Below are 26,285 nucleotides of genomic sequence, written 5' to 3'. Positions count from 1 at the left end.
GCTCCAGCAGAAATGCTTGGCAGAGAGAGAGAAATGAGGCTTGAAACTTAAAACTCAGTCAGGCTGAAGGAAGAAAGCTGTAAGAGTCATGACAGGACAACCAAACTGCAAAACAGTTGATTCCAACAACAGATTTTACAGTTTAAAGAACAATGGCTTGGGACCACGAGAAAATGGGAGAGAGCAGGCCCTGCACGAGAGAAAGAAAGGTGTCTGAAGGGTTCTGTGTCTCCCGTGGGTCACAAGATGTGTCACACATAATTCTTTCTCTTATCTTTACAGCCACCTTCAGAATGGTGTACCGTGATGTGAGGCACAGCCATCCACAAGTGAGTGACTTAGTAGGTTGGTGGAAGGTTGAACTAGTTTAGATTGTAAGACCTTGCTACCCTCCCTGCCACCCTGTCATGGAACCCAAACATGTCTGTGACTTTTTAATAAACCTTGTCATCTAATGTTTGTCACATAGGAAGTTTCATCAAGTTTCCCGGTCTCATTTATTTACTTCTTAATATCGACTTCGACCTGCATTGATATAGCTAATGCTAAAACTTGTCAAAATCTGTACAACTTTACAACACCATGAGATGAAGTGTGGTCAATTAAAATTAAATCTGGGAAGGCCTGTGAGAGGAGTCAGTGAGTAAAAATGCTTTCTACACAAGCCTGATGGCCTGACTTGATTCCCCAGCACCTCCATAAATGTGGAACAAGACAGCCAACTCCTCATGACTCTGGCCTCCATGTGAGCGCTGTGGAAGAGACATAACACACACACACATACATACATACATACATACATACATACATACATACATACATACACACACACCACACACACATATATACATACATGCACACACCCCCACACACACATAAACACCACACATACATATATACATACATGCACACACAAACCCTCCGACATACATACACACCACACACACATATACACCATACATATACACACATGCACACACAAACCACATACACACATACACAACACACAATACACATACACATACACATACACCACACACATGCACACACACAATTTTTTTTTATAATTAAATCAGGGCATCAGGAGTCCTTGGGTAGAACACAGAAGGCAGAATCCAAATGAAAACCAATTACTAAAATGTATGAATAGCATCACTGAAGCAAGGGAGGAGGGCCAGCCTGGCCTAAGCAACTTTTGGACAATGTGGAGACTCAGAGTGAAACCAAGAGGAACTTAATACAAGTTCTGAACAATAGCCGGTGAGTTCTTTCTTGGGAAATACTTCTTAGCAATTTTAGAAGTGAGCGAATGAGGGGTAATGAGAGACAAGGGGCAAAGGCTAGAAGGATCCATGAAGCACCACACTAGACTCAGAGACATCTGTATGAACTCACATTGAGCACGGATCCATGTAGATGGACACACACAGGAATTCTCAATAGATAAGCACATTTGCGGGGGTTAGGAGACATCACTTCCCTTAGTCTGTTAGTTGAGGAAACTTACAAGCTGGATCCTTCAATAACCATAGGACACTTAGCATCCTGAACTTGATTTCTTCTCCCTTTCTTTCTCTCCCTTTCTTTCTCTCCCTCTCTCTCTCTCTCTCTCTCTCCCTCTCTCCCTCTCTCTCTCTCTCCCTCTCCTTCCCTCCCTCCCCCTCTCTCTCTCTCTCTCTCTCTCTCTCTCTCTCTCTCTCTCTCTCTCTTTCTTTCTTTCTTTCTTTCTTTCTGGTTTGTCTGTTTATTATTTGTTTTGAAACAGGGTTTCTTTGTGTAACCCCAGCTGTCCTGGAACTCACCCTACACTAGGCTGGCCTCGAACTCATAGAGATCTGTCTGCCTCTGCCTCCCAAGTGCAGTGTCCCACCACTGCCCAGACCGAACCTGATTTCTAATACCACTCTCCAATGAAAGAAATGGATGATTATGATGGAGCAAAAATAAGTCAACTTGAAGCATCTGATGACCTGACTTCCTCGCCACATAAAGATGAAAGCAGAGAAAATAAACAAGTGCTTAAAAAAACAACACTCCCACAGCGATGATGGACATGTCACTAAGGAAGCTGGCTGGGCAAGCCCCCAGGCCAACACCGGCAAAGTGTAAAACTCAGTCTATAATGATACAGATGGCTGAATGCGGGCTGGAGAGATGGCTTGCTGGGTAAAACACTTGCCTGGCAAGCATGAGGAGTTCAGATCCTTAGCACCCACAAAAATGCCAGGAGGGCTTTAAGCACACCTGTAATCCCAGCATTCAAGAGCCACAGACGGGGTTCCCTGGAGCCGGCTAGCCAGGTAGACTATATGAATCGGCGAGCTTGGAGTGTAAGGAGAGGTCTGCCTCATTATACAAGGTGCATTGAGGAAGACGTGTTAAACCAATCTCTAAGTTCCACATGCATGTACACACACACACACACACACACACACACACACACACACACACAAATGCAGAGTGTATAAATAAGGAAACAAGATTAGAATTCTAAATAACTTATTTCTAAACACCCCCTCAAGGAAGTGAAGCATAATTTCCACAGCATAAGTGTGGGCTGAGTATGGTGACTTCCTTTCAAAGACTACACTATAGATGGGGGGCAGGGAGGGGGATAACTGTAAGAAATGCCTGACAAACATCACCTCAGTCAGGGGAGCAAGACTCCCATCAGTTGCGACCTGTGTACATTCACCATATGTGTGTGTTGTGTATGTACAGGGCAATACATTAATTAGCACATTGTGATGCCATCAGATCTGTCCAAAAGAAACACCAGACAAACCAAATCAGGTCATTGTACAAAATGCCTGGCTAGTATTTCCTAAGTTGGGAAGCACACCCAAACCAAGGAAAGTCTGAGAAGCTGCAGTATCCTAGGGGGATTCTGACACAGAAATAAGACATTAAAGTAAAAATGTAAGAAAGTGGAGAAACTATGGAGTTTACTTAGTGCAAGAGCCATTAATGGTCCACAGACTGTGGAGCACACCACAGAAGACGCTAGTCCTTGATGAACCAGTGCAAGGATGTGGAATTCTGTGTGACCTTCCCAACTGCTCTGTAATTGCAAATCTATTCTAAAAATGCACATTTATGCGAGAAATGTGACTCAAGGAAAACTGCCCCCATGGAGTTCTACACCCAAGTAAATCTCAGAGGGACATAACTCTCAGTTACTTATCAATTACTACACATTGGATCTGACTGCATCACCAGGTGTGTGAAAAGAAAGCCAGAGACAGGAATGCAAAGGGAAGCGGGACCCTCCCAGGCTGTACAGGGCGCACAGCTCACATGCCTGCCCAACTTCCCACAGCTGCCCAGGTGTCAGCATCCCAGGCAAAGGTGCAAAGGTCACCGGAACTACTTCTCAGTCCTGAGGAGAGACGGCCTCAGGGAGAGCCCAACACATTTTTCAAAATAAACTTCTTTCTGAGAATTATTCTCAGATAAGACTGGTGAAGTACCCTCCCTAAGCTGAAACAGAAGAAAGGGCAAGACGCGAGACGGAGGGGAGGTGGGGGAAGGGAGGAGCGAAGCAGGGCGGGCGGGGGTGGGGGTGGGGCCGAGGGATATGGGAGTCAAAAGCTCAGCTACGAACTGCCAAGGAATATCTAACACCATGAGTAACTTTTTGCAGCTAAGGCTGAGTAGTATGGATGACACCACGCACATCACACTATTTGATTTCTGCAAACTCGGTGGAAAAAGCTGAACAAGAAAGTTTCTAACACAGCCCCAGCCTTTTATTCTTGTCCCCAGTGCTTAGGATTAAGGATGGCCCAAACTTTGCCAGCACAGCTGCCAAGGGCCAGATCCTCCTGGGAGAGAGTAAGGATGAGGACCCCCCAACACACACCCCTCACCTCATCTCGGCCCCCACACACATCAAGCCTCAGAAACCAGCATCTCAGTTAACAAACTCCTCAGGTGACTCCCATGCCTGCCGGGTTTGGCAAGCACTGTGGCTAGTTTCTTCATGTTACTACCGCCCCCTCCCTCCCTTTGCCATCAACAGCCAAAGATGGTCCCTGGTACATATAGGGCTGTCTGTTCAGCAAAATATGAGGTCAGATATATCGCCACTCAGAAAGGCTGAGGACAAGAGTACTCTTAAATGCCAGCAGGGTTTTTTAGAAATTGGGATATCTGCATACACTTAATGAGATGTTTTGGGTCAGGGACCCAAGTCTAAACATAAATTTCATTTATGCTCCAGACATACCTTGAAACATATAGCCTGGAGATAATTCTGTACAAAAATTTGAGCACACCAGTATTTCAAGTATATATATATATATATATATATATATATATATATATATATATATATGGAGAAATATGCTTTTCTGCATGTAGATCATATATCTATGTGACTTTTCAAAATAAGTTCTATGCCTCTAAGAGGTTTATCTCTCTTCACAGTTTTTCCTTTTCCATTCTTTCACTAACTGCTTGCTATTAATAATCTTACTTCTGAGGAAACTGTTGCCCATAGTTAATCCAACAGTCCAAAACATTCAAGGGTTTAGTGTTAATGTAAAACCCAAATGCTCTGGAAACGAACACTGTCTGAAGTAGTATTTATTATTAGTTACTAAATTCCACAAAACAGACTCAACATCCAGGAGTATACGTAATAAAATTATAATAAACGTGTGGAAATCAGAATGGGGGAAATGAAACAGGAGAACATGTTAAAACACACACAGTGTAAGTTAAAAATCGAGCCACAGATGTGATTTCTGAGTTCTGAAGTAAAGGGGGAGGGGACTGGAGTTAGTAACATAATTTATGTCAATCATGACGACACCACACCCGTTTCTCAGAAGAAATATTTCCAGGGCCCTTTCAGTCAAGGAAGGTGTTTCTAGTGTGGTGGTTCTCAATGTACGCTTTCAAGGCCAGCAGCATCGTCACCTCCTGCAACCCACCCACTGTGTAACAGACCCTGCAGGTGACAGTCATGGCGGCTGCCTGTGTCTGAAGATCCCTGCCTTGCTGTGTCTTCACACACCTTGTACCTTACACACCTGTTCAGAAACACCCCAACACTCCAGCCCAGGGGTGTTCCCCAGGGTACAATGAGGGCAAAGCTGATCTACCAAGCCTGAAAACTTGGGGTCCAGCAGACAGCTGGGGCGAGTAAAGAAAGAGGCAGGCTGTGTGATCCATGTCTCCCAAGGTCACATATCAGACCTGCTTCGGAACATTTCCAGGATAATGGGTAAATACGTGCCACTACTTGGACAGCAAGTGCCTACAGACGAATACAGAATGTCATTTTTCAAAAACTGTAAAAACATTTCCATGAATTTGTTTTTGTTGAAGGAAAATTACCAGTGATAATCAGACATCTTCCTGTCTTAAATTTAAAAAAAAGAAAAAATGATAAAAATCTGCACAAAGCCTTCCACAGGAGCTTTGCAGTTTTAGCTCCACAGTCCAGTAAGAGGATGTAATTAGCAGCAGCCCAGCTTTACGGAAGAGAAACACCCACAGGAGAGTATAGGTACCAGAGGACTCATCTCCCTAAGCCCTCTGACCCTTGGCCTAGTTGTTCCTCTAACCTTAAGCGTCAGAGTCTGCCGAACCACAGTAAAGTGCAGGCAGCTCTGACCTCCCTCACTTTTCTTACAGTTCAGCCGGGAGAAGTGTGCCCATGTCGGGCATGAGACAGGATCCCACAGACACCACAGAGCAGGCCTCGCTTGCCGAGAACACACAGGCTCAAAGGCCAGACCAGCTTAGGATCCTGTGTGTCTCTCTAGAGGAAACACTGGTAATGAGTAAGGAAAGGCTAGGGGTGGGCTGCCAGGGTCCGAAATCTGCACCGGAAATTGCCTTAGAGATCGCTGTCCTGCTCAGTAGCCCCAGGCAGCATGGAAGGACTGAGCCCAACCAATGTAATATTTTCATCTGACTTTTCTTCCTAGGCAATCCGGACTTCACATACCATTTCAAAAGATACACACACACACACACACACACACACACACACACACACACACACACACACACGGAAGCTCTTCTAAGCATCCCAGGCCAAGGGCCCATTGTCTATCCGGGAAGACAGTATTTATTGTCATTATAAGAAAGTTACAAGCAGGGTATACATCATCTAGAAGTCATAGTCTTTCTAAAATGATTCCCGGTCATAGGCCCTTCAACTAGGCCAGAGTTAAGGACTTGGCATCAACACTCATTCATCCCGATATTCATCCAATAAACACTTATCAGACGCCATTATGTACCGGCACCATGCTGGGTGCCGAAAATAGGGAAATCTGTGGAGGAGAGCAGAACCAAGCTGGGTGTGCCCCTTGCACTGTGATCTCACCCATGAGACCTCACCCATGGTGAACATCAGTGGTTGTTACACCACAGCTAACCTCTAATGCATGGGGTCTCGGCCTCTCTGGGGCAGCAGCATCTCCTACTGATATTTTGGATCTCATGTCACTTGAAGACACTGTCATCTGGACAGTTTAGACTGGGTATAGGACATAGGTCCTTTGAGCATTAGCTACTGGCTGATTCTATTCTTCTCCACAGATACAATCCACACTGCCTTCACCTTTCTGTCTCTCTCCTCTTACTGCCATATCTTCTGTTGTCTCTCTTTAAAACTCTTCTCTTAAAAGATGTGTGTGTGTGTGCACACACGCACGTGTACCCACATACACACACTGTAGCTGTCTTCAGACACACCAGAAGAGGGCATTGGATCCCATTACAGATGGTTGTGAGCTACCATGTGGTTGCTGGGATTTGAACTCAGGACCTCTGGAAGAGCAAATACTGCCCAGCCATCTCTCCAGCCCCTTCTGCCATCCCTTAAGCTCTAGCCAGCACTGAAAGGGGAAGGCCCTCCCTGTTCCAGAGGGATGGGACCCATAGGAAAGTGGACACATTCAAGAAAGCAAGGTTCTTTACTGTTAAAAAACATTGTTTCCACACATCCCGCACCACAGTGAAGTACCTTACTGCTATCTTCCAGCAGAGAAGATGGCAGGAGCAAGGGTCCTGACAGGAATTCTCAGCAGGTTCAAGGCTGGGGAGACCTAAGATCCTCTAGTCTAATTTCTGTCAGCATTAAAGAGCTGTAGGAACCACAAGAACCTTAGAACCTTTGGCACCTGAGGCAAGTACACACGTATACACGTACACACACATACACACACACACACACACTCTCTCTCTCACACACACACACACTCATATACTCATATACACACATGCGCACACACACACTCACACACACACTCACACACAAACTCACATACACTCACACACTCACACACAGACACACACTCACACACACATTCTCTCACACACTCACACTCACACACACACTCTCACACCTTCTCTCTCTCACACACACACACACACACACACACACACACACACACACACACACACGGGTACGCAAGCCCGATGAAGCATGGTATGGTGAAAGGCTTTGCATGCATAAGGATTTGCATTAATTACCAAATCTGGATACAAGCAACCTTGCCTAATGAACACCATTCATATTCTCAAAGCAATTAATGGAAGGCTGCAATGACTACCTCCTGTTTCCTCATATCGGGGAAACAATGAACTCTGACCTATTACTTCCAAAGTTACCTGATGCCAACCTGGGCTTCCCCCAGAGTGGTCATCAGTCAACCTACAATTTATTCCCACTGACCTCTCTGAAGGAAGCCTGGGTCAACAGGCAGAGTCACGGAATACTTTCCTCAAAAGTCTGGATTTTCTTTCTGTGGTGGTTCCTTACTCTCTGTGATCTTGTGAACAAAATAAAGAAATACAAAAGGACACAAAGCCATGGAAGTGATCTTCCTAATTTAAAGTTTCTTCAGCTCTCATTAGGAAAGGCTGGGGTGGGGTCGCTAATGTGTGTCCAAGTGGTTGTTTTCACACTTGGTAAACCTGAAGGACAGAAATAAAACCTTATTAAACTAAAACTCCACACACCTTCAAAGTGTGGAACTGCTACTCCCACAGGTCGGGAGGGCCAGACCTCATTTGCAAAGAGCTTTTCAATCAGTTCCATCGCTGACAGACAGGTGGTAACACAGACCACCTTCTATTGGTTGGGAAATTGAGGCAAAAAGGCAAGGCGGGAGGTGCAGAACGAGGGTGTGGTGGTGCCCAAGCTTTCGTCTCTCTGTTACTCTCCTCTTTACTGCTTCTATCCCTCAGACATTACCACCTTCCTGTGCTGCCAACGGCCACAGAGGAGCCCTGCCCACTCACCCCTGGCATGTGTCTTTTGGCCCTGTTATGCCTGCTTGCTTAAACCCTGAATGATCCCTACATGGTGTGGGGCTTGCGTGCTGCTTCTTTAACTTCCTATTCCTCTGTCTTCCTGCCTGTAAGACTTTCTACCCGAGCCTTAGGTGCAGGAGTTGTGTTATCCAGTGGGACTTGGCTCCACAATTCTGCATTTCCATTGGCTGTGGTTTTCTGTAATGGTCTCTGTTGCAGAGGTAAGCGTCCTTGACAAGGGTAAGAAGCACACTTCTCTGTGGGCAGAAGGTTAAAGTATTTAGAAAGCCGTTAGAGACTGTGCTGGCGAGTAAAGGAACAGTGGTAGTTTCCCCCCAAGACCCAAGACTTTACCAACCCTCACAGGAGTAGTTGGCTAGGTATCAGTCCCAGGCCTGATTTCCTTCTTGTTGAGTGCGCCTTAAGTTTGATTAGGTAGCTCTTGGTTACCTCCTGCACCCTCTTAAGGTTATCATGCCATGCCGGTCATTATTGTGGTGACATTTTAGCCGAGCACTGGTTGCTTCCCTTCTTTGGAAGCCTACATGGCACCTTCTGGTACCATTAAAGCTAGTCCTCGTGGAGGAGGCTTTCCGGTCGCATCCAGTTCAGGTCCTCTGGCCCTGTGTCTGAAATGCATGGCATCCAGACCAATTGAGACTCACTTTCCTCTTCTAGGGGGAGAACCAGGGCAAAAGCAATAGCCTGTGTTTTGAAAGGCTCTTGGACAACCCTAAAAACAACTCAAAGAAGGGCTTCTCTTGGTGGCACATTCATGCTTTTAATCCTCGTAGTTCAGGGGCAGTGGCAGATGGATCTCTGTGTGTTTGAGGCCAGCCTGGTTTATATAGCAAGCTCCAGGCCAGTCAGACAAAGCTACGAAGTGAGACCCTGTTTTAAATTTAAAAAAAAAAGGCAGGATTCCACGACAGTGGGACAGCACTGTCAGCTCAGATGGGGAATTTTCACTTAAACTCTCTATGCAAATGTATACATCGACTTATATGTACTAAAGATATTTTTAGGTAGTTAATAGTATGCTTCCTTGTGGGGTTTTTTTTTTTTTTTGGACACCCTTATCACTGTTTTACAATTTCTCCCTATTCTGTATTTATCTCCCTCTGTTCTCACTAATTATAACTCCCCCCCCCATTTCCCCCATAATGGGCCTGTGATCCAAACAGAGAAGAAACAAAAATGGTGACAAAGTAGCTTTTAAAAACCCACCATCCCTAGCATTTAGAGAAATGCAAATCAAAACAAGCTCTGATATTTCATCATGCCTCAGTCGGAATGACACAGATCAACGGAACAACCAACTATCAAATGCTGGAGGATGGGGGCTGAGGTACCCTCAGTCACTGTGGAGGGATCCCAAGCTGGTGCAGCCACTATGGAAATCAGCGTGGAGAATCCTCAAAAAGCTAAAAAACAAACCCACCGGACCAGCCAGCGGCAGCATTCCTTGGCCCACACCCCCAAGGATGTGGCTCCAGTCCAGATACTTGCTCAGCCACACTCGCTGTTGCTCTCCTCACAAGACCTAGGAAAGGGGAACAAACTAACGAAACGTCCTCTCACTGATGACCGGATATCGAAAAGCTGGGACATGTGTGTGCACTACAGAATACCCTTCAGCTGTTCAAGTAAATGAAGCCATGAGCTTCTGCAGGTAAATGGATGGAACTAGGAAAGGTCATGTTAAGTGACGTAACCCAGACTCTGGAAGACAAAGGTCTCCTGTTCTTCCTTGTCGGAGGCTCCTACAGATGTGAGCATATATCCTGGAGTAACCATAGAAATCAAGAAGGCAAAATGGGACCACTGCTGGCCCGGGACAGGGTGGGCACTAGAGGGGGAAATGGCAGGGTATGAGTGGATCGCTTCACTCCTGATCAGGACCAGCCGTACTCATCACCCAACACCCCAGCAAGTGGCTCCTTCAGGCAGCTTTGTTCTGGATGCTCTTCTCTTCACAAGGGACAAGGGCTCTGTCTTGGCGATGTCCCTTAAAGCCACTCTCACACTAAGGTGACACTGGCATCGCCTGTGCAGAGGTTTCTCATTCTGGGTGACCTGCTTCCCTGAGACGGATGCTACTCCTCACTCATCCCCTCGCTCAGGGATTAACCAAGTATCCGATGGAAGACGGCTCTCAGCAGATTGTGGAGCTCTGACAAAACTCGTGTCCTCCATTACAATGGCCCAAGTGGCACGGGCATTCAACGAAAAGGAACCTCGTTTTTTCTTGGTATGATGGTTGCAAGGTGATTAGAGAGAGAAATGCCTGACTTTCCACCTCCTCTGTGGTGGGACCATGTGAAACATGCCATGCACAAATACGTAGTGATAGGCATGCGCAACACAAACCACGCATTGTGTTTTGACTGTGATTTCTCACGGGCACGGATGAATTCAGTGGCCGAGGTTACCAAAACAGCACAAACATTCAAATAATCAAAGGTCTTGTCTTTCGAGCAATCCTCCGAGGGACTGGCGAGATGGCTTCATGCGTGAAAGCACGTCTGACACAAGCCGGACCCTGAGTTTAATCCCAGGAACACAAGGACAGAGCCGGATGTGACAGTGGCATCTATAATCCCAGCACCCATGGCAAAGCAGAAGGCAGAGACAGAGACGTGCAGCTCTCCTGGAGTATTTGGTACAAGCAGCGAGCAGGCAAGAGCCAGCCTGAACTAACTCCTGAAAGCTGACCTCTGACCTCCACAGATCCACCAGGAACACACGCCACGCAAGTCAGTGTGCACATGAGTGTGTGTGCACACACAGACACATGCACACACATACACAAATAAATCATTGTTTTAAATAAACCCTTTTAGTGCCCTAGATTCCTCATTAACCTTGGCCTCTTCCCTTTTTCCTAAGGCAACGATATAGGTGAATCTCTTCCTGTGTATGCGTGTGAGTGTGCATGAATGCCTGTGTGTGTGTGTGTGTGTGTGTGTGTGTGTGTGTGTGTGTGTGAAAGAGAGAGAGAGAGAGAGAGAGAGAGAGAGAGCGCTGAGTTGGATGGATGGGTCTGCCATTCTTATGCTCAATGTTCCAATCCCTCCTGTCCCTCTCAGGCACTGGTACCCAAGATACTTGGAGTGGAAAAAAATGGCTGCCTATAATGAAGGATTATGGCATGTCCAAGATGCTGTTCAATTGCTACAGCAAGAACTTCCTGGTTCCAGTTGCTGTAAGCCTTAGCTTGCTTCTTGATCCTCAAGCCCTGGAGGCCACATAAGGCAGGAAAGGAAGTTGAAACTTTTGCCTTTCTTTTGAAGTTGATTTGTAAAGAAGTGTTTCAACAATACAAACCATTTCGTCCAAAGAAGACACGCATGGATTTTTTAACTGTTCAGTTCCAGGCATCATTTTAGCCTCTAAGATTTTTTATGATAATGTAAAACAGAGACAAGCAATTCCATTTGCTAGACTTGCGTTCCTCTCCTCTCTTTCCCCTCTGAGTTGTATAAGAAAGTGGCTTCCAGGCAGACAATGCTACACGATAAATGCCATGTTCGTTACTCTCTAAACATCAGGGTCCCCAAACATGCTCACAAGACACAGGGATACAATGCTGTACTCTACGTAAAATGAGTTAGTAGCTGTGTGGTGTTCCCAAGAAGAATTCTTATGCCATGACTCTGAAAAACTCCCTCTAGGGTAAGGTGGTTGCAGAATTACCTATCAGGGTTCTCCAATCCTAAGCTGACGCTAACTGAACCCTCTGCACTGAAGGGAAGGTTTACCTCTGAAACATCCATTTGTTCTCCCGCTACCCATGAGCCATTGCGGAGGCCTTGTGATGGGCTGGCAATGCGGAGGGACTGAGCGCTTCATTCTGCTTCATTTTAGTCCAATTCAAACTGAAATAGCTGTACGTGGTCACGATACTGAGCCATGTAGCTTCAAAATTTGACCGCATTTGGGGGTTTGTTCCTTTACCTTTTAAAAATAGAAAATTAGATCCTGACAGTCTTTCACATAAATCAATCTACTTCACATCTCATGTAAGTTCTGGGAACGGGGTTCCACCACAGTTTAACACTCGTTAGAAAAAATTCATCTGTAGGACCTATCATGGAATTTCTATACAAACAGAATGTGCTAACATTGCCAGAGGTTCTAAAATAGTGTCCTAAAGGAAAAAAAATAAATAAAAAGTAAGCCTACAATATGAAATATTTTATTTTGCTTATGAATAATTCTCAGGGTCAGGCTGACATCACCGAATTGACCATCTCAGGGCCAGGCCTTAGGATTGAGGAGGCAATAAAAGGGATATTGGAGTGTCGATTCAGTTATGGATGCCCTGGGCACAGCTCAAACCTCCAGCCCTGCCTCAAAAATCAATGTCACCCAGTGGTTTGCTCATTGTTGAACTCAGTAGTAATCCATTCACCAAACATTTCATTGGTGCCTACTGCACGTCAGTCGTGAGGCTGGACATATTAAGTTAAGGAACTCACTCACTTCCTGTCTTTTTGGATTGAAATGTTGGGGGGAGACATATAAGCACATAATGAACCAAGGTGGTGAGTCTTGCTGAGCCCAGAAGGCATGAGCCACAGGAGGTGATCTGACCTCTCCCAGAGGGTAGAGGTAGCATTTGAACTGAGAGCTCAGAATGAGGGATTCCTATGTGAAAGCAGCAAGGGGCATTCCAAGCCCTGTGGCTCAGGAAGGTGGGGAGCAGGCCGGAAAGCCGATGGGAAATGCAGGAAGTGTTGCTCAAGTACAAATCTGGAGTCAGGGAGTGGTAAGAAGAGAGGCTCAGATGGCCCCCAGTCAAGGAGCCTGGTCTTCAGCAAGTGGGGAGTAGCTACCTAACAGCATACTGGGGGCAGAACTGCAGGGGCGAGGAGAAGGAGACTGGCTTCATCGCAGAGCTCAGTCATAAAGGCCAGCACACAGGCTCCTGCAATGGGAAGCCAGAGAAGGGAGACCTCAGAAGTTTCCAGATCTAGGAGATAAACAGTAATTAGAATCTGCTAGCCCGGGTGACCGGATGGATGTGGGAGCTAAAGAAAACAGGCATTCGAGATGATTCCCAGATTATTAGCTTTGATGACTCCTGGAGTGGGGCTAACTGTGGAAGAACACAGCCAGAAGCCACTCACGTGCATTACACTCTCACTCTGCACTGTGAGAATACTTTATGGCTACCTCTTGTGAGGTAGACATTGTTATCATTAATTCAAAAAGAAGCTGAGGACAGGCCCCAGTGGGTAAAGGCACTTGCCCACTGACCTGAGAGTTTGATTTCTGAACCCACATCAAAATGGAAGGAAAGAATCTTCTTCATGTATTTGTCCTCTGACATACACGCATGTCACAACACACATACAATCCCACACACGAACTTATATCCTCCAATACAAATATCACACAGAAGCCACTAATAATAAATTTTAATTATTTTTTAATGTAAGACACTGAAGCTTGGAAAAGGAACGACTTGCTCAAGATCAAAACATCCGATGAGGTGAGAGGCACAATTCAGATCCACTTCTGATTCCAATGCAGCGTGAACACAGCGGGTAAGGCCGGGCTGAGAGGGATGGTGGTGCATTGCAAGTCTGAAGAGCTTCAGAAACCTTTTCAGATACACCCATGGTAATCAGCCGTTGCTGGACCCAGGCTACAAAGCCAGGCAGAGGCCCTGACTAACAGAGCGCGGTCTAGGAGAAAGCGGAGCAGATGGGACAGCCCTGGCAAACACAAACACAAGCGGCCGATGACTGGGATTATATGTACGGTTATAGCCACCAAAAGGGCTTAAGTCTCTTAATAAAGTTGAATACAAAGTCATCTGTGAAAAGCCACTGAGGGAGAGCAAAGCAAAGCAGAGAGCAACACCCTCCTGCCCAGTGCAGCCTGACGCCTTGACTTCAGCATGCTGCCCAAGGAGGGCGGGTGTGCTGGGATATCACAGTATCTGAGGTACCGACCATGTTTCCAGGACTCTCCATTTTACAGACTGCTCTCCACTGGCTGCCCACCGATACCTCCCCTCTACTCAGAGAAGGCTCCAGCCATAGAAACAAAGAATCCGGAGAGATACCATCCTTTTCCCCTGGAGATCTTCCTAGACAGCCCTAACAAGGTACTGTACTAACCCTGCTGTGTCGGTTAAATACTCTGACGCTTGCTATGTGAGCCTCTGAGGAAAAAAAATCATCTGACCCTCAAACCATGTCAGTGGTGGGCTGGTAAGAAGGCTCAAAGACTGAAGGCATGTACCCATGAGCTGGGCAGCCCAAATCAAACCTATACTGAGGGATACTGTCAACTCCTACCATTGTCCTCTAATCTCCATAAGTACATGGTAAATGTGTGTGTGTGTGTGTGTGTGTGTGTGTGTGTGTGTGTGTGAGAGAGAGAGAGAGACAGAGAAGAGAGGAATAGAGTTGTGTGTGTGAGTGTGTGTGTGTGCAAGAGAGGTGTGTCTGTGTATGTGAGAGAGAGGTGTGTAGGTGTGTGAGAGGCATGTATGTGTGTTTTTGTGTGTGTGTGCGTTCAAGACAGACAGAGAGAGAGAGGTGTGTGTGTGAGAGAGAGAGAGAGAGAGAGAGAGAGAGAGAGAGAGAGAGAGGGAGAGGAGAGGAATAGAGTTGTGCATGTTTGAGTGTGGGTGTGTGTGTGCACAAGAGAGGTGTGTCTGTGTGTGTGTGAGAGAGAGAGAGGTGTGTGGGTGTGTGAGAGAGGCGTGTATGTGTGTGTGTGTGTTCAAGACAGACAGACAGAGAGAGACAGAGAGAGAGAGAGGTGAGAGGTGCGAGAGAGAGAGAGAGAGAGAGAGAGGTGTGCATGTGTGTGAGACAGAGGTGTGTGTGAAAGAGACGTTTGTGTGTGTGTGTGTGAGAGAGAGAGAGAGAGAGAGAGAGAGAGAGAGAGAGAGAGAGAGGAGTGAAGTATGCCAGGATAAACCTACAAACAACCTGTGAAAGCCTGTCTGGTGGCTTTCATACCATACAGAAATTCAGCGTAGAAGCATCCTGGTTCCTAAAAGTGAGCCCAGCCCCAAGTGTGAGGGAAATGTCAATAATCACAAGCAATCTGGAGCATGAATCGATACAAGGATAAGATGGGTACCAGGCCCTCCTCCTTGGAAGGTCAACAGGACGTCCACAGGGAGACCAACTACAATGGAATGCATGACTCCAGACTCCGGTTCCTCCCAGCCTCCCTAACAACCCACCTCACAAGACTGCAGCCCACAGAACAATGGAAACACTCCTGTTCTATGCCCCCCAGCTGCCCTCCCGCTTCCTCTTTCCCCAGTCCGGGCTGTCATCTTTCCATGAAGGAATGCCAAGCGCTCTGACTGGCACTTCCCGCTCTTCAGGTTCTCTGCATGCCTCAGAAGGGTGGCTAGCAATGTGCTACCTACCGGAAAGACCGCCCTCCCCGCGGGCTTAGCTCTGGGTGTCCACCCCTTGTGAGTCACCTACCAGTTTCTATCATATAGAACAAGATCTATGACTTCAGGAGACTTCATGGAAGCACTATGGGCTGCCGACAGCCTCTCTCACAAGTGGACTTCTAAACTCAGATAGGGTTAGGTAAGTGTTTGGATAATGCTCACCTAGATTTCCAGTTAGCAAAAACACGAAGGCAAACAAAAATTAAAGTTATGATGTAGCAATACATTACAACAACGTTGGCCCTGAGCCTTCTGATGGCAAGAAATGTATACTGAAGCCACTCGGGAAACGGCTCCTAGGTTTTCAGTCTTAATTATAAGCCCACAAAATCTTCCCTTACAGTGTATATGTTTTAGGTAATAAAAAAAAGTTTGGGTCAAATTATTTAAATCTTTAATTGATAATTATCTTTTAAAAAGGGAAGTTCCCCATTTGACTTAAGAAACACAGTGCATCATACATAAGAAAATGAACCTTCACAGTCTCCTCCCTAGGTTTCAGCATCCCTCTTTCTCAGGAGTCTGTAGCAGACACGCTATAGGACATCGGGACATCAATCTTTCCTCCTGAGTTAAGATTTTAAAGGGTCGTGAATAGTTCTATCGAGAAGAGTGGAAGCAAAAGACTGTTGTTGTAAAAGAAAAAACAACAAACGCTAGATGTCAAAAGGCAACCCCGGTGGGTGTTCACGGCACGTGGTGTGACCTGGCCACCTGCAGTGACTCATGGTTGGATTTACACAGAAAAGCTTCATCTGTGGCACAAAAGGAATTAGCTTCAGGTGAGCCATTCTCCCTGCACTGCCACAGGGCATTACCCGGCATGTTGGAATTGAGCTTTCCAGGGACCTCACTATGAAGAAGGAAATGGAATAGCTAGAAAAAGAATTTTTGTTTCTGTTTACTATGGATCACATATGCAAAGTTGATATTGTCAATCCAGTGCACTGTTTGCCTCTAACCTTCTAAGCTTCATTCAAATGCTTGCTTAATTCCAGGCCTACTGTATGTACCCTATGCATGACATGCTGGGTGTTGAAGGGGCAACAAATCAGACACATGCCTCCTCTCAGCACTGAGAGTCTAATGAGGAAGGCAGAGCTGGGGCAGGGGGTCCCAGAATACCGTGAGAAAACTACTGTAATGCTTTGAAGGTCATGGGGGCTCCACTGGTAAAGTAGAAGCTAGGGGGAGAATCAGGTAACTGGAGGGGAAAGGAGGGGCTCCAGGACACACATACAACTTGTGCATCTGGGTCCTAAAATCCATCTCTGCAACTCCAGAACCCAGCACCTGCAGATGCTTGATTAATGCTCATGGAAGAAATGTAGAAGTTCTTAACGGAATCAGACAATCCTTCTTAAGAAAACCACCTTAGCTGCAGAAACAAAAGGGAACAGAAAAGGAAGAATAACAGATTCAAGGAGGTGTTATTTGTAACACAGAGAATTGTCCCCTGAGGGGCTCTACCAGAGCCAGACCAATACAGATTCGGATGTACACAGCCAAACATTGGACTGAGCCCTGGGACCCCAATGGGGAAGTTAGGGCAAGGACTGAAGAAGCTGAAGGGGTTTGCAACCTCATAGGAAGAACAACAATGTCAACCAACCAGAACCCCTAAAGCTCCCAGGGACTAAACCCCAACCAAAGAGTACACAGAGGATACCCATGGCTCCAGCTGGATATGTAGCAGGGGACTGCTTTATCTGGCATCACTGGGAGGGGAGCCCATTGATCCTGTGGAGGCTTGATGATCCAGGATAAGGGAACGCTAGGCCGCTGAAGCAGGAGTGGGTAGGCAGGTGGGGGAGCACCTTCATAGAGACAGGGTAGAGGGGGGAGGGGGAGGCGAAACTGGGAAGGGGGATAACATTTGAAACATAAATAAATAAAATAACCAACAACAGAAAAGAAAAAAGGGAATTAGAAGCAGAAGCAAAAGTACATCGAGTTACGTAAAATGCTGTGTGGAATATATGCAGCTACCACGCAAAACGGTGACTTTACAGTTCCGTGAATGAGGAAACAGGTGGATTGTGATGAGAAGCATGAGAGAGTGTAAAGGCGAGCTCACTTTGTATCCCTAAGTACTGACTTGTAAAACTACACACCCAGCCATCTCATTCACGTTACGGACATAAGGTCTCCAATGCCTCCCACTTTCAAGGTGATAATCCATCCAAATTCACAGAAAACCCCGTCCAGCCTAGTGTCCCTCACTGCAGACCCCTTTTGAACTGCAGCACTGGGGCTGGAGAGATGGCTTAACAACCAAAAGCCCTTGGTTGCCCTTAAAAAAGACCTGAGGTTGGTTCCCAGCTTACAAGCACCTTTAACTCCAGTCCTAGGGGATCTGGTACCCTCCCCAGGCACCAGGCACACATAGAGTACAGATACATATAAGCAGGCAAGCACACATACACATGAAGTAAAGAAATACAATTTTAAAATCATTTCTAAAAATAAGCGCAACATTACTTCAGTGGCATCTTGCAGTTACTAATCTGACAGCTGTCACAAGCTTCTTGCAGGCGATCTTGCATGGACTACGTTATCCTAAGAACACTCACAGAGGGGTTTCTAGCAGCAGGGATCCTGAATGGAACAGGCTAGACTAGCAGTCAGCAAAGGGCATCACGAAAGGAACGGTACATACATCTGAGAGAGGTTTTCCAGCCCCTCAGATTCTAATTTACTGCCAGACCTTTTTCCCTAGTGCAATCAGGAAAAATAAAATCCAATAAAATATAATTCTATTACAGAATTCTAGAAAACTGAGGATATGGTCTTGATATCCTAAAATAAGCACTACTATAGATTGGTTAAATTTAATTCTGCATAGTTTTTTTTGTTTTGTTTTTGTTGTTTTGTTTGTTTTTGTTTTGTTTGGTCTTTTTGACAGTGTCTTACTCTGTAGCCCTGGTTGGTCTAGAACTCTCTATGTAGACCAGCCTGGCCTTGAATTTGTAACAATACTCTTGCTTTTGCTTCCTGGGTGCTGGGGTGACAACATGTTCCACTTCACCTGTTTAAAAGGGTCTCTATTTATTTAGTCTGTTTGTGTCCCACTGGAGAGTGAAGTTCTTATGCCTGCCATGTGTCAGGTAAGTGACCAGCCGAGCTGTGTCTCATCCCTCCCAATACATCTTATATGTCCATCTTAGCCATTTTTGTTATTATGAAATTACAGATTCTTACTGGAAAAAGATATGTGCTTAAAAAAAATCAAAGTCCCCACAATCCCATTACACTTCTACAACTGGTCCCCAATGGCTAAGGGGATCTATCTTCCCATCTTTCTAGAGCTACGTGGGCCATACTCTCTTACTCAAAGTGGTAAGGTCCAATCAGCTCTAAAACCAAACAGAATTTAAAGCACTGGTCAAAATGTGCCCCAAAGTGACAACTCATAGTCTTTGTTCACCCCACTTCAAGTGACATTTGTGGGCGCTCACTGCAGAAATGTTAATGGTTCCCATTACAGGTGCCACCCCACTTCTCCTAGAGATGGTGTTATTAATAGTCAGTATAAGTAACACCTGGCCAGAGGCGAGCCTAAGGCAGCTGTGGCGCCAAGACACATGGCGGACCCCAACAGTTTCAAATGAAAAAAAAAAGCTTGGATTTGTTCTAATGGTTCCCTCATTTTCATGTTTATTTTAGAAATGGGTCAAAGCTCGCTTGCTTTTCTTCAAGCACATTGTTTTTTAATGTATCAAGGGCATCTTCCCACATCAATTCACTATCTTAACAACCACAAGGGTGCAAGGGAACAAAGACCAAAACAACAAAAACAGAAGAAGAAGAAGCAGCAGCCTGATCTTAAGACGGAGATAAACGGAGTGCATAATTTAAAAGATTAGACTCACCCTGACGGTTAAGAAGGAACAGATACCACAGACCTCAGAGGTAAGAGAACCTTAGATAAGGCCTGATTTGTCTTGTGGGGGACAGATACGGTGACCCCCAGAGATCCCAGAGCCTCTTGGCAGCTGACCTAAGACTGCAGAAGCCCCATCTCCCAACTCCTGCCTCCACTCTGCCGCTGCTCTCAGACACCGTGGTCTGACAGCAAGGGCTACCCAGGGTGATCCGAAAAATGCAAGAGCAGCTTTCTCTGTGAGGCAGCCACGATTTACCATGCTGTTAATAGAAGAGTGTCATCCAGCTGGCCTGGGAGCAACGGCCTCCAGGACTTTGACAGCTTAACTGAAAGTAGAAGGCGGGGCCATCATCAATTATCTTAACTTGTGTTTAGGGTACCAGAGAGCTACCCTGACACAAGTGAACCTGGCCATTATCCCACCACCTGGCCAACAACCAGTGTCCCAGAGCATCCCGCAGGGTCTCCCTACCCCTCACTACCTCCACGCCCCGTAAGTTCACCCAAGTATGTCCCTCCAGCAAGCCAATGTGTTTTCATTCGGGTACACAAAGTCCTGTGTACATCCAAGTCCCACAACTCTGAACCATGGAGAATCAAAGGAGATGAACGGCGATGAGAGCCTATGTGCCTTCCCCAGTCCTCCCCAAGGCTTTCTTGCTCAGAGAGAGACAGGCAGGCAAAGCAACTCTACAGGACCTGGGCTAAAGCTGCCGTCCAGGAAAAGAGAGATGTATAAACACGGTCCTCCAGAATCCACCATTTCTCGTCCCCTCTCCAAGAGAGAGGGAGAAATCAGAGTGATGTGCCTCTGTTTCCATGTAGCTTGGTTAGTTATGGGGTCACATCATCATTTAATCAAGAATCTTTTCCTGACAGCTCTGCCCCTTCTGGAACAAGCATGACGTAATTCGTGCAACTAGCCAAAGAGGTGAAAACCATACCTTAGGACCCCACCATTGCCAAACTAAGTGGAGCTGCAGCAGGAGGGAGAAGTGTTTCCTCATCTTGTGCCACGTGAGAGAGAACTGGCTGGCACAGGGAAGGCCAAAAATAACCTATAGCCTCACAGAAACCGCTGCCAGTATCAGATCCCAAAGGCCAGATTCCATGCACTATGTGATCCAAAACCACGCCTTTATTAGAGATTCATAACACGTGTCTGGGACGGCTGAGCACTGAAATAAGAGGCGGCATTTTGGAGAGTTGACACACGCCTTCTGATATCCACATGACCCTATCTTGTCCCATGAACAAGAAGTTGAAAGCCTCCTTCTTGCCACCTCCTGAGGCTCACCCCAGCATTGCCAAGCACGCCGGAATCACAGGTGCAGACAGATATGGTGGCTTCACACCATATCCACCAAAGAAGGGACATCTGTTTAGTGAGCTGCTGGTGATCTAGTGAGGGGAGTGGAATCCGGTTGCAGAAATGGTTCTTCCGGGTAATGAGATGGTCTGGGTGTCTCGAGCAGCATGGGACAGGCACACCAGTTGACCCCTACAAGGCAATTGGGGCTCATCTGGACAACGCCTGCACACCTAAAAGACCTGTCAGTTCCCACCTCTGCATTTCTGTGTGGTGTGTATACAGACAGAGAGGCGGATGCTAGTGCTCTTCCGGATGCATGGCAGCCAGCTGGTGGCCTTTGGACAGGTTAGCGTCTCACCCTGAGAGGCTGGAGAAGAGGGAAGAATGGGAAAGGGCACTACAGATAGGAGTGACTCTGAAAGTAACAAGCCAGCATGCATAAGCTTCGCACAAACACTGCCTCCTGCTCAGACTAGGCCTCTGCAGTACCTGACACAAGCATTTTGGGCACATGCCAGACACGCTATTGTGCACCCTAAAAATGCTACTCTCTGAGCCTGCACAACCTCATTTATAAAAAGGAGATAATATTATCCACCACAACAGGATTCATGGGAGATAAAGATAACAAATGTTAAAGATGGGCACACAGTAGGTGCTCAACAAGTATAGCAAGTAACCTAAGACAGTGGAAAGGCCTGGAGAATCTGGAGTGTGAAATCGTTCACCAGGTCCCGGCTATGTTCTTACATTACCAGCTGCCTGAACAGCATCGTGTATCTCCAAGCACAGCCAGTGATGAACTTAGAGAAGCACTAGGGGCCTCAAAGCAGAAAAGGCACAAGTAAAGGGGACAAGTATAAACATGCAAACTCTGTAAGAGGCTAAGCAAACTGTTTCAGAGGCAACTCGAGTATACACTTTAAAGAGCACAAACTGATCTCACACCTTTCAGAAAGACTGCGTTTAAACTAAGTCCCAGCTTCAGAAGGAAACACTGTCAGCCAGTAACAGATACAAGAAACACTGAATATGTATTGAGGGCCAATCGCTCTGCTGGAAACACAGGTGCAGAGGCTACTGAGGAACTGTGCCCTGACAAAGCTGGCAGTCACAGGACGGGATGAGTAACTTAGTTATAAGAGAGCTCACGCAAATGCTACAAAGTAGCAAAAGAGCCCCTTGCTAGAGAACCACACCAAGACGGAGGAAGCAGGGGGCTGGTCTTAACTGAGCTGGAGGACGGTGGGAGGACAGTGAGCACCAAGAAGGAAAGGTCAGAGGTTGCATACCAGAGCTGGTGCCCAGCTCATCACCTCATGGCCAACTACAATTAAAAAGCTGCCAATAAAACTTCTGCCTCTTTTATGGGTCCATAAAGAACTAAAGAAGCTTCCCTCCATTTTAATCTGATCTTCTGCATCCATGCCCGCCCAAGCATCAGAGACAGAGGCACTGTCGCTGTCCCCTCCATACAGTGACCAGACACTGTCAGGCCACCTATCTCTCCAGACTCCACATGTGGTTCAGATGCCCTGTTTCTCACCCACCCAACCCTTTCATTCCCAGAAAGAGACCCCAAGAACATACAGGACCATACAGGCAGTCAGATGCCTCATCCTGGCTATGACACAAGGGGAGATATGCCCTCCCCTGAGGACACAGCCTTGTAGGAGGCTCTAAGAAGGAATGGTGCTGACAGAGCCAGAGGGCTGCCAATCAAATGAACTGCTGTGGGTCCTTCTCTAAGGGAGGAACAGGAAGGACCTGGGCATTCCCCTGCGGGCTCTTTAGCTCTCTTGGCCTTAGATGAATCAACTTGAGAAACAAGAGAAACACCCTCCTCCAAGGGCATATTAACTTCCTCCCCTTGTCCCATTGCCTCAGCCACGCTCATTAAAGAGGTCAGTCACCTGTTCCTTGGAAATCTGAGTCCTCTCTCCCTTTCCATCCCAGCAAAAAGTACCTGGCTCCTCCTTCGCTAACTGAATGAGCACCACTAGAGGTACAAAGCAGTTTTAATGCCCAACACCTCAGATCTGCCAGTCTGTGCTGATGGAGAGGTCATTAGTGGTATGGTTAGGCTTCTGGGATGTAAATGAGAGAAGTATAGAGGCCTGCGTATAATGACAGGGATTCACATCAGGTGTCTTCTCTCTCATCTTCTACTTGGCACTAACCACTACTTCCAGGTCCTTGAGCCTAAGTCAGAGTCCAGAGCAAAAATGAGGGTTTGGGGATAAACTATAGAGGATCCAACTACATCGGCCCCAGAAATAGCACAGGAAGATGTCGTAAGAGCCACTGGGGGATTCCAGGACAACCAGAGGAGCCACAGAAGCACACACTGGCCATGGTATCCTCCACAGAGGCCTGAGGAGAAGCTTGAAAGCATCACCACACACAGACTGCTTAGAACCACAGAGCCCATCCCCGCCCCCCAAGGAAAACAATGAAATAAAAATAAAACGCATTTTGTAATCACACCAGGATTTATTTCCCCTTTCAGTCTGGCACAAAGGCAACGAGATGACATTTTCAACCAAATTGCCAAGCAAAAATCACCCCCCTCCATTTTCAGGACGTCCACCCTCAGTCCTTCTTCCCATCAGTCCCTGGTCCTCAGGTCCATCCTCAGAAAGAGACAACCAATCATCTATGAACAGGTTTCAAAGGAAGGTGCAGCCAAAGAAAAAGAGGTGGCTAAATTTCCCAAGTCGTTCCTGGACACTGCTGAAAATGACTTGTGGGCAGGCGGTTTCCACCTCCTGCTAAGGTTCGGAAGGGATGGTGATCAATGAAAAGAAGTCACTTAAACATCCACCTTCATAGCGGCTCATCAGGTGACTTCCAGGGCTGAGGGAAGACTTTAAATCAAGCCCAGGGTAACAGAACAGGTCCGTGAGCCACAGGCAGACAGATGTAAAGTGCCTGCTTCTCACCGCTGTTGTTGAGAAAGCCCTCCTCCTGCCCACAAGAGTTCAGCGTGAAGCTCTGGAGTACACAGAGATGTAAATCTCTGGGCCACCAAAACCAGCATGCATCTGCCTCTGCTCTAAGACAAGCTCCCTTGCACTTCCTCGTGCCTATGGCTAGCACATAACACCGGACAGATACCTGCTCTGGCCAAGGGCTGAATCTAGCCAGGCTGTGGTAAGGCAGAGCTGGGGTGTGGGTTTAGCATGTGCAAAGCCCTAGTTTTGGTCTCTAGCACCAAACAACAGCAGATGTGATGAGCCGCTTGGCGAAGTGACAGTTAATTTTTGAAATATTTCCAAAGAGGATAAAACAGCCCGGTACTGCAGGTGGGGAAATTCCACACCACATCAAGTCGCTGTGTGTGCTGCTTTCTCTACACTCCACACGACGGCCCGTGCCCATAGTCAATCACGCCCATTTCTTCGCTGTTTGATCGAAAGGAATGAAGTCAAGCCGGAAGTGGTCATGTATACCTGAAATCCCAACACTTGAGAAGCTAAGACATGAGGCTGAGCTAAGACAGAGTAGTCCGAAGCGTCTCTGAGCTACCAGCGAGCTCAAGGCCAGCTTAGACTACATAACAATACTTTGTCTCATCAAAAAAAATTTTTTTAAATAGAAATATTGCTCAGGGTGGATGTGCATACCTTTAATTCCAGCACCGAGGAGGCAGAAGCAGGTAGGTGGCTTTGACTTCAAGACCAGCCTGATCTATATATCTCGTTCCAGGCCAGGCAGGGCTATATAATGAGACTCTATCTCAAAACAAAACAGAAAAGCTAAGAGCAAAAGAAAAAGAACAGGAAAAAAAGATGAGTGGGTACAGGGTCCTGCTGGCACAGTGTTAAGAGGAGATAAGTCCTAATCAACTTAATTTGTGTTATACTCTCATCTACTGTTTTAATGTATTAAGAGATTGATCCTAGGTGTCACTGTGCCAAGCCTTTCTTGAACAAAGCAGGCACATCAACCCCAGCGCCAATCATCATTGTACAGGCATATACAAAGCATTTACGGTGGGTGTCCTCCTATCCGGGGAGCCATCCTACAAAATAACCCTAGGGTTTAACCTTAAAAGGCAAATATTCAGTCATTCCACCTCAAAGTTATTCATCTTGCCCTAGAGCCACGCTGGAGGCAGGTAGAGCCAGCACCATCCTAGAGCAGGAATCTTTTCATTTGTTTATGTGGAAAGAGACAGAGAGGAGGACGGGAAACACACGCACCACTACAGCTCACGCGCGCTCTAACCTGGAGCTCACTGGTTCTGCTAGACTAGTTAGATTGTGAGCCCTTGGGATCTATTTGTCTCTGTCCCCAGCTCAGGATTACAGATAGATACCAGCACACTTGGTTTTCGTGAGAGTAGTGGGAACTCAAAACTTGGGTCCTCATGTTCTCAGCAGGCATTTTATCCACCAAGCCATCTCTCCAGTCCTTGGGGCAAGAACCCTACCCTCCCTGGGCCTCAGCTACCTTGTGAAGAGGGGGATATGATCTATAGGTCTCCAGGGAACCATGAGGATCAGCTGAGTTAATGCATGTGAAGCACTTAGCCTGACACCTAATTAATCTTCCCCAAGAAGCTACCACCATGGCCTCCCACCCCTCCCCCTCCATTCATCTCTTCTCTCCTCCCTCCTGACACTGCAGGCCTCCAAGGCAGAGGCAACCACGCTCCCAGATGCTGCTGCTCTTCATTATGCACAGTTGGCAGTGATTTCTCCACCGTGGTCCATTAATCTGTGGTTGTCCTTACCCGAGTACTGAAAGGTGTGCTCTCTGCATAGAGAAAGGCTACGATGATGCACCTCTCTCTCATCTCAGTCTAAGTGTGCACAGCCCAGACAAACTGAGTTCAGTGTGGCTATGACAATTATAAGTCACTCAGGAAGAAGTCACAGAGACCCCTGGGGGATTGTCATTAACAAGCGTCCTGAAAGCACATCTGAAGGGGGAGCATTTCTGTGTGAATAGTACAGCATACGCTACCCTAGAGATAGTGGACAGAGGGAAATGATTAGTTAGGAAACAGAATAGAAACGGGAACTGAGGGCACATGAGCACAGGACCTTCTGTTGCGACAGAAATAGAAAGAAGCCCTTTTAGCAAGCTTCATAAGGGCCCTGAAGTCGGAAACTGAGAAACCAGTCTGTGGGGCTGGACACACTGGAGTCTAGCTTTGACCACTCCCCCGTGAGCTCAGGGCTATCACTATATTTAAAACAACAACGACTTAGTCCTGAATGACCACTAAGGTTCCTTCAGTTTGTAGAGGAAGCAATCTGGGCCTAGGGAAAGCAGACAGCCACAGAGGCAGGCCTCGGGAGGAAGAAGACTCACCTCAGAAAGGCCAGCAAATCAGGTCAGAGGTCATAGTAGCCTGTGACCAA

General features: G+C 46.7%; 1 protein-coding gene across 4 annotated transcripts in view; it reads right to left on the bottom strand.

Annotated features, from left to right (window-relative positions):
* Prkch (protein kinase C, eta) overlaps window positions 1–26,285 on the bottom strand; it is a 198,970-nt gene that overhangs the window by 150,368 nt on the left and 22,317 nt on the right. Inside the window, exon 1 of one of the 4 annotated variants that reach the window (XM_087554888.1) lies at window positions 12,039–12,234. The gene's annotated coding sequence lies outside the window, so the exon portion shown is untranslated. 4 annotated transcript variants of the gene reach the window in all.

Source organism: Rattus norvegicus, chromosome 6, assembly GCF_021556685.1.
Source record: "Rattus norvegicus strain SHRSP/BbbUtx chromosome 6, alternate assembly SHRSP_T2T, whole genome shotgun sequence".
Classification (NCBI taxonomy): domain Eukaryota; kingdom Metazoa; phylum Chordata; class Mammalia; order Rodentia; family Muridae; genus Rattus; species Rattus norvegicus.
Note: the sequence above shows the minus strand (reverse complement) of the source record. Positions and strands in the feature narration are given on the sequence as shown.